Source organism: Bidens hawaiensis, unplaced genomic scaffold (assembly GCF_021521415.1).
Source record: "Bidens hawaiensis isolate Kalapana, Puna unplaced genomic scaffold, B.hawaiensis_p1.1 tig00005084_1, whole genome shotgun sequence".
Taxonomy (NCBI): Eukaryota; Viridiplantae; Streptophyta; class Magnoliopsida; order Asterales; family Asteraceae; genus Bidens; species Bidens hawaiensis.
Window position 1 is genome coordinate 807,436 of NW_027491325.1, and position 9,340 is coordinate 816,775.

The following is a 9,340-nucleotide window of genomic DNA, read 5'->3' on the forward strand; positions in this document are numbered from 1 at the left end:
ACCGTCAGTTCTTGGTGCTATAGACAATCGGGATTAATCGGGTGGAATTTTGGGTTGGATAATCTAATTGATCTTTGAGTGATAACCTTGCAATTGTAATCCAAGTACTTAGTCATCAATTATCACAATCAATTGCATATTCATGTATTATGTTTATAGTTCGTCTTAGGTTAAAACATTTATATTAACATTCATTGAAACTTGAAACCGAGGGAGAGCATATCTTCTCGTATTTGATTGAAAAACCGTGTTAAGTGTTTTAGTTAATTTCGTTAATCAAACAAACCAACCAAAACTTTGCAATTTCATTTTCTGCATTTAGTTTTAATTTAGTTAATTTATAAACTACTTGATAACACATATTCCACAAACTCTTCGTGTTCGACACCCATTTACCACTATCTAATTAGTTGTAATTGGTTTATTTTTGCGCGAGTCTTCGACCTCGTGTCAAATTTTAGCGCCGTTGCCGGGTCTTCGGGCCAAAGTTCATCAAGTGGGAATGAAGTGATGGACATGCTTAAGATGATGCAACAAGAGATGCAAAAGAGGAATCAGTTGGATGAAGCTCGTATACAAAAGGATGAAATGCGTGACAAAGCCATCCAATCATTGACAACTTAAATGGGCCAACTTGCAACCGAGGTATCTAATTTGAAGAAGAACAAAGGTCAACTCCCGAGCGACACCAAGGTGAACCCTAATCACACTACTTCTTGCAATGTACCGATTAATCAAGTAAGTGTTTTAAGAAGTGGTAAGGAGTTTAAAATCAATACCATACTGGAGTTAGTTGAAGGTGTGGTAGAGGATGTGACGGGGGTAGAAAGTGAAGATGAACAAGCTTCACCTATTCAACCCCCTAAACTATCCACGTTTTCAAACCAAGGTTCAGGTCAAAATAAACTTTTAAATGATAAAAGAAAGGAAGTGGAAGAGGTTCCAATTCCTTTTCCTTCAGCTTTAAATGATCCGGGTAAGAAAAACGTGATTTTAAAACGGGGTCCTCAAAAGGAGGAGATGTGGGAAGTATTTAAAAAGTTAAAGTTAATCTTCCTTTACTTGAAGCAATAAAACAAGTACCCGTATATGCAAAATTTTTAAAAGAATTGTGTACTCAGAAAAGACAACAAAAGGTTCCTAAACGGGTTGATTTGACTGAACGAGTGAGTGCAATTCTAAAAGGTGATCTTCCACCTAAGCTTCAAGACCCGGGAGCACCCTTGATTAACATTCAAGTGGGTGACTTTCAAATGTCCTGGGCACTATCGGATCTTGGAGCGGGTGTAAGTATCCTACCGGGGGGTTTGTATGAACAATACGATTTTGGTCCACTTAAACGAGTTGAGACCACAGTTGTATTGGCTGATTTGTCTCACAAAGTTCCTCGAGGGATCGTGAGGGATGTTATTGTTAAAGTAGAGGAATTTTATTATCCTGTTGACTTTTTGGTTCTAGATTACTCGTTGGTTGACCCAACACAACAACAAAATGTTATATTGGGTCGGCCATTTTTAAATACTGCTCATGCTATTATTGACTGCTGGTTTGGTACGGTTGACATGGCCTTTGGAAATAGAAAAATGCGTTTAAATGTGTTTACTAATGTTGCTAATTCATTGGCTAGTGAAGAATGTTTTATGGCAGATATCATAGATGGGTGTGTACCACATGAGTATGAGGAAGGTATGTTGGATGTTTGTGTTTGTGATGATTCTGAATAGGTTCACATTTGTGCATTGGAGTTAGAGGAAAAGAAACAAGCAGTATGGGCATTGCAAGACGGAAGACCACCGTGGACTCATTAGGTGGAAAGTCTACCAACATAAATCAATTCGAATACTAAACCCTCGTTGATTTGTCCTCCCAAGGTAGAATTGAAAGAGTTGCCAAGTCATCTTAAGTATGCTTTTTTGGGAGAAGGTGAGATGTTGCCGGTTATCATTGCCTCTAACTTGAATGAGGCTCAAGAAGAGAGATTGTTGGAAGTTTTGAAGAATCACAATAGCCGATTTGAAGGGTATTAGTCCATCTATAGTAATGCACAAAATAATCACCACGGATGATGCAAAGCCTACTCGGGAAGCTCAAAGGAGGTTGAACCCCAATTTGAGAGAAGTGGTGAAAAAGGAAGTCATCAAATGGTTGGATGCGGGAATTATCTATCCAATCTCAGACAGTGTATGGGTAAGTCCAACACAGGTAGTTCCAAAGAAAGCCGGCATCCAGGTAATTAAAGATGAAAGTGGTGAACAAATCGCCACCCAACCGGTAACCGGGTGGCGAGTGTGCATTGATTATAGGAAGCTAAATGCGGCTACCTCAAAAGACCATTTTCCATTACCCTTTATTGACCAAATTATTGAAAAATTATCAGGTCAAAAATTTTAATGTTTTTTGGATGGGTACTCGGGATATAATCAAATTGCCATCCATCCTGACGACCAACACAAAACTACATTCACATGTCCATATGGCACTTTTGCCTTTAGGCGAATGCCATTTGGATTGTGTAATGCCCCGGCCACGTTCCAACGATGTATGATGAGTATTTTTTCGGACATGGTTGGGGATTCACTTGAGGTATTTATGGATGACTTTTCTATTTTTGGATCAACTTTTGAAAGATGTCTTGATGAATTGGAAAAAGTTTTAAAACGTTGCGTCGTGACTAATTTGGTTTTAAGTTGGGAGAAAAGTCATTTCATGGTACAAGAGGGTATTGTGTTGGGGCATGTAGTTTCAAGTCGGGGAATGGAAGTGGATAAAACAAAAATTAAGGTTATTTCTTCATCGCCACCACCGAAAAATGTAAAAGGGGTAAGGTCATTTTTGGGACATGCCGGGTTTTCTGACGGTTTATTAAAGGTTTTAGTGTGATTACTAAACCTTTATGCAATTTGTTGCTAAAAGATGTTGCATTTGATTTTACTGATGATTGTTTGCAAGCATTCGATGTTTTGAAGGAAAAATTAGTGCAAGCACCGATTTTATAACCGCCGGATTGGATGGAGCCATTTGAGATTATGTGTGATGCAAGTGATATCACGATTGGAGCATTTTTGGTTCAAAGAATTGATAAGAAACCGGTGGTGATTTACTATGCAAGCAAAACATTATCTGAGACACAATTGAATTACACCACTACTGAAAAAGAATTACTTGCGGTGGTGTACGCCTTGGATAAGTTTCGGTCATACATATGGGGGAGTAAGGTTGTGGTTTATTCAGATCATAGTGCGGTTCGTTACCTCATGGAGAAGAAAGATGCAAAACCCCGCTTGATTCGTTGGGTCTTATGGTTACAAGAGTTCGATTTGGAGGTCCGAGATAAGAAGGGGTGTGAAAATGTGGTGGCGGACCACTTATCGAGAATTCCTTTGGAAGGGGTCGATGATTCACATGAAATAAATGAGAGATTTCTGGATGAACAGTTGTTAGCCGTGTCCACTACACCGTGGTATGCCCATTATGTCAACTATTTGGCCACGGGTGAGATGCCGAAACATTGGGCCAAGAAAAGGAGACAACAATTTCTTTCCCAAGTCAAGCAATATATTTGGGATGAGCCCGACTTGTTCAAAATTGGTGCCGATCAAATCATTCGGCGGTGCATTCCCGAATCAGAAGTTCAAGAGATTTTGGCACATGCTCATTCATCCACTTGTGGTGGTCATTTTAGTGGGCAAAAGACTGGTTATCGAGTTCTCACAAGTGGGTTTTATTGGCCCACAATCTTAAAAGATGCAAGTGACTATGCACACCATTGTTTGAATTGTCAAAAGATGGGTGGAATTTCAAAACGGGACGAGATGCCTTTGCAACCCATTTTGGTGGTTGACATTTTTGACGTATGGGGAATTGACTTTATGGGCCCGTTTCTAAATTCTTGTGGGTATTTATACATATTGGTGGCGGTGGATTATGTTTCAAAGTGGGTTGAAGCCATAGCAACAAGGACTAATGATCACACCGTGGTATGTAAGTTTGTTCAATCCAATATTTTTGCAAGATTTGGAATTCCGAGAGTGATTATAAGTGATGGTGGAACGCATTTCAAGAATTTCAACTTCGGGAAATTGTTGAAGCGGTATAATGTAAATCATCGAATTGCTACTCCGTATCACCCGCAAACAAATGGACAAGTTGAAGTGTCCAACCGACAAATAAAAGAAATATTGATGAAGATGGTACGGGTTGATGGGAAGGATTGGTCGGTAAAGTTGGATGATGCATTATGGGCGTATCGAACTGCTTATAAAACGCCCATAGGAACGACTCCTTATCGGTTGGTGTATGGGAAAGGTTGTCATTTGCCAACGGAGTTGGCTCACCGAGAATTATGGGCAATTAAAAATGTGAATTTGGACTACAAGGAAGCTGGTGAGTTAAGAAAGTTGAAATTGAACGAATTGGAAGAGATCCGAGATGAGGCATATGAATGTGCATCGAATTACAAGGAGAAATTGAAGAGAGTGCATGATGCCAAGATAAAGAAACGAACATTTGAGGTTGGGCAAAAAGTGTGGCTTTATAATTCAAGACTCAAACTGTTTCCCAGGAAACTCAAAAGCAAATGGATAGGCCCGTTTGTTATAACAAGAGTGGGCAAGTTTGGTGATGTGGAAATTGAAGACTTGCACAATCAAGCAAGACAAAATGTGAACGGACACCGACTTAAACCATACTTGGAGGGTAAGGATATCAACATGTGTGAAGTGGACAAAGTAGGCTACCTGTTGCGGTCGCCTGAGGAAATAACTAATTAAACGGTCTAGGTTTGTTGTATAATTTAGTTTAGTTTTTGTTCAAATTTGGTCATAAAAATTACCTTTCTCATTACAAGGTTGTCCAAATCAAGTGTGGGAAATTCTCGGGAATCTCTTCACCGTGTTGAGGACAACTCGGGTTTTTCATGGGGGGTAGGGTAATTTTTAGTTTTTGATTGTAAATAATTTTATTTGGTTTTGAAAGATTTTGGCTTAACATAATAAAAAAAATTGTGCATCAGGTTCCACCGTAGCCTACGGTGTCCACCGTAAGCTACGGTGAACCTGAAAACTTCTACGCTGGATCCTTACTGTTTAAGCTGGGTCTTCTATGCCAAGGACCTACCGTAAGCTACGGTAGCCACCGTAGCTTACGGTGGACTCTGAAACAGTGACGCTAGTCTGCAGTATTTAAAAAAAAAAATAAAAAATTTAATGAAATACAAAAATCTTTAACAACATAAAACCAATCTTCTTCTCTTTCCCCCTTCATTCACCATCTTCATCAATTCATCTGTCCATCAAACCCTAATCCCCAAATCCTAACTTCTTCAAATCTTAACCAAAATCAACGATTTTCGGGTCTAACTTGACTAGATTTTCGCAAGGAATCACATTCTTTGCTCGGTTTTCATCAATCTTAACTTTTTGGGGTTTGATTGTGGACGTTTTTGGTCCGAAAATTGTGAACATCAAGTGGGTTTTGCAAGTGACTAGTGAATAGTGTGCTTAGAGTATTTAATTCGGCTTAAAGTATGTTTCCATTTATTCGATTGCTACAAAACTCATTAGTTAAGATTACATGTTGTACATTGCTTACACTTGTTTGTTGAATGTGAGAAAGTGTGATGATAGTTTGAAATTTTGTTATGGTTGTGAATATGGTATGGAAAATTAAAGTTTGACAAAAGTTGAAAATGGAATATGTTCTATGTTTAAACGAAATGCTGTCAAAATTTTATGGAAAATGGCTTATGAATTTCACATATTCACAACCGTAGAAACAAGCAAGTGTGGGAATGTATATAGAGATGAATACTAATTTGGTTAACGTTTGTCATTGTTAGATGGGACGATCTGCAAAAGATAAAGGAAAATGGATTGCGGGTTCATCTAGCACTTCTGCTGCCGAACAAGCAAAAAAGCGGAGGTTAGAACAACAACAAGAACGGGAAGAAGATGTGCAGTATGTTAAGCCGGATTGGACTCACGGACCATTAACAGATCATGATTTGAGATGGCAACCAGAGCTGTTTCATGAGAAAATGAATAGTTTAACAAAGAAGTACAACGCGTTTATTTGTGAAAAAGTGGTCCCGGAGCGTGAGTTTGGTCCGTTTGATGTTTTTGATCGATTCAAGGCGTTGGGTTGGGAAGCAACCCTCAAGTGTTATGATAGAAATGATAAGTATGTGTTCATTGATGAAATCGAAGAATGGATGGCAACGTTGAGATGTCATTCGTTTAATAAACCCTCGGGGATGAAGCTCATAGGAACTATTAACAACATCGAGGTCACTATGTCATTTGAAATATTGAGGAAAATTGCACGTTTTGACAGTAAGCCTCAAAGCAACTACGTGTATCCGGATTTGACCGACTTGTATTATCAACCCGACAGGCATCCAACTTAGAGAATGATGTTGGAAGCATTGTTTTTACCTGGTACTTATGATTGGAAATTATTGAGGAAGAATTTAAAGATTGAGCCAAAGATGTTGCTCATCATTTGTTTGCATAATATCATGCCAAGAAGAGGGGATATGCAAGAAGTTCGGTACCCTGGTGTCCCGATTCTATACTCTTTGATGCATGGAGGACCAATTGTTTTGTTCCGGTATCTAGTACTTAACAATATTTGGATAAGCCGGAATAATGTGAGTAGGAAGATTATTCCACATTGTCGGTTGATAACCGCGTTGTTGATGCGGTTTGGTGTTATTGGAGTTGGGAAGAAACACAAGCCGTTTGATGTGACAAAGTTGGGAGTTGGTTGGGAGTACCGAGCAAGTGACAGGTACCACATGCTGAAAAGCGAGGGACAAAGATGGAGGGCATTGAAGGTTGATGCTCGACCGTTGCAACCGGGAGAAGAAGATAAAAGTGAGAGTGATGATGAATAGGGAGATAGTGGAGAGGATGATTATGATGATGAACCGGGTGAGCGGGTTGCAATGGAAAGCGAAGGAGTAGGCGGTAGTTCGAGTGCGCAAGGACGGGGATGGGGAAGTGCCTTACCGTTTGATTATTCGAGGCAAACATTTGACCCAAATTGGGCACACCATGGCAGCATGCAGGATGTGATAATCAACAACAGGCCAGCACACTTCTACAATTGGGCCGAGACTACTCAGACATTATTTGATCACCAAACTTTCATGGGCGCGAGCATGGAACGGGACCAAAAGCAGATGTATGATCGCTAAGAAGTGTGGAACCGGACCCACGCGTATGCTGAGCAAAGAGAAATTAATCATCGGTATGAGGATGACCGTTAAAGGAGAATGCATGAAGCATGGCATTCTGGTCAACCTGTGGTGGCTGACCCACCGATCGTCGACTACACCACATTGCCACCATATGACGTCGGTGAATTATCCCATGCCGCCATTACATCATTCTGAATGGGTGAACCCGCAGCAAGCTCAAGGAGAAGGTCAAGCGAGTGGAGAGGATCAAGGGGCGTTTGGTTTTGGTGAATTCACAGATGTGATGACGTCCATTTTTGGACCACCTCAGCCCCGTTACTATTGAGCTGCGTCGGCAGCAAATCAGGTGTTCCCCTTGTACATTTTTGTATCATATTTTTCTATTTATGTTTGGGTCTTGGGAGGATGGGTGGAGTAATGACAAGTTGGAATTTAAGGGTCGTCCTCGTGGTGGTGTTTTCGTTATCCTAAATACCCTACATTGAGGACAATGTACCTCAAGTGTGGGAATGAGGGATGAAAAAAAATAAATAAATAAAATAAAAAATAAAAAAATTATACACATTTTTGAAAGAAAAACACCGGAAAAGTGGTAAGATTGTCGGGGCAAAATTTTGGTCCCCTTTCATGGTCATAATTCCCCAAAAATCAAGTTTGCTTAGTTATGTTAAAAGTGTGGTCGAGTAGTATTCTAGGCAAGGTTATCATGCTTTCGGTTTATCCAATCACATAACATGCCACAGTCACTTGGATATTGGGTAAATGAGGTGCAGTGACGGAATGGTTATTCTCCGTTAGAACTTGTGCTATCGATGCATTTCAAGACCTTAGCTTGGCATAAAGGCAAAAGTGATTGAGGCACTTAGGTTAAAGCCTCGTCTCGGATGAGTGTGAGTCTAGGTTTTGGGGGTTGGGCCTCATAAATTACATACATGAGCGTGGATAATGAGAGGGGCGGGGGGTTGGTTCCTTTAGTAAACATATTTGGGCTTATTGTTCCTATTTAATTAACCCCGATGTAATTGTGAGACGACCCGGCTTGATAGGTTCTTTGTAATGGTAGTTGTTTCGTTAGTAATAAATAGAGAGTAGTAGTAATTGTTCATGCAAGCTATTATGTTATAATATATATATATATATATATATATATATATATATATATATATATATATATATATATGAAAAAGAAAGGAAAAGTCGAGGCAATGTTCAAAGCCTTGTGGTTCGGGTTTGTTACGTAAGTTGTTATGTAGATAGTGGTATGTTTTATTGTTTAATTTAGTTTTGATGTAACAAGCCGGGTCGGATTGTTTGAGTCATTTTCAATATTCTCATTCCATACCTTTACCCCTAGCCTCATTATAACTCGTTTAAGACCTCTTGATTTGTTTTTATGTTAAAGCACGATTAGGTGGAGATTTGACGGTAGTGCAAGCGTATGCGAGGAAAATTGAATATGACTGTGATATTTGGAACGATCACTGATAAGTGAGTTAATGAGTGACGGTGTGTTATGTGCGAGTAAATACCGAAAGCATGTTAAGTTTGACTAGAATCTTATGTTTTAAAATATAATATCAGGTAAGCTAGTGCAAACCTCTGATTATGTGGGAATAGGGTATGACTCGGGACATTAATTGAGCTGGGCTTGTGGTTTGTGTGGAGGTGATGTTCTAAAAACAATTGGCTTGATGAGTTGCTTGAGGGCAAGCAACATTGAAGTGAGGGAATGTGATGGGTGGATTGTAGCACCACCCTTAAGTGTAGTAATTCACGTTAAAACGTGTGCGTTTATGTTTAATTTCACAAATTTGGATTACTACACTATATTGTGCGTTTGTAGGTACAAATGCTAAAAATGGCGGTTCAAATGAACTATGATGAAGAGGAGCAAAGGACGCGAGAATTGGCGATGGCAGTCAACAAGTCAAACCAAAACAGTTTAACTAGGATACCTATGTTTCGTGGGAAAGCTACAGAAGAACTATACCTTCACTTGAGCGAGTTCAATGCTATATGTGCCACCATCTCAAGTCAAGTGTTCACTGCGGATGAAGTTAAGTTGGTCGTTTTTCAATTTAGCCTGAAGGATACAACAAAGTAGTGGCTTTTATCCTTGCCTTCGGAAAGAATTTACATGTG

At 39.6% G+C, this 9,340-nt stretch overlaps 1 pseudogene; it reads left to right on the plus strand.

The window, feature by feature from the left end:
- Positions 1–624: 624 nt before the first annotated feature.
- LOC143628914 (uncharacterized) lies at positions 625–3,774 on the plus strand (annotated as a pseudogene).
- Positions 3,775–9,340: the final 5,566 nt, after the last annotated feature.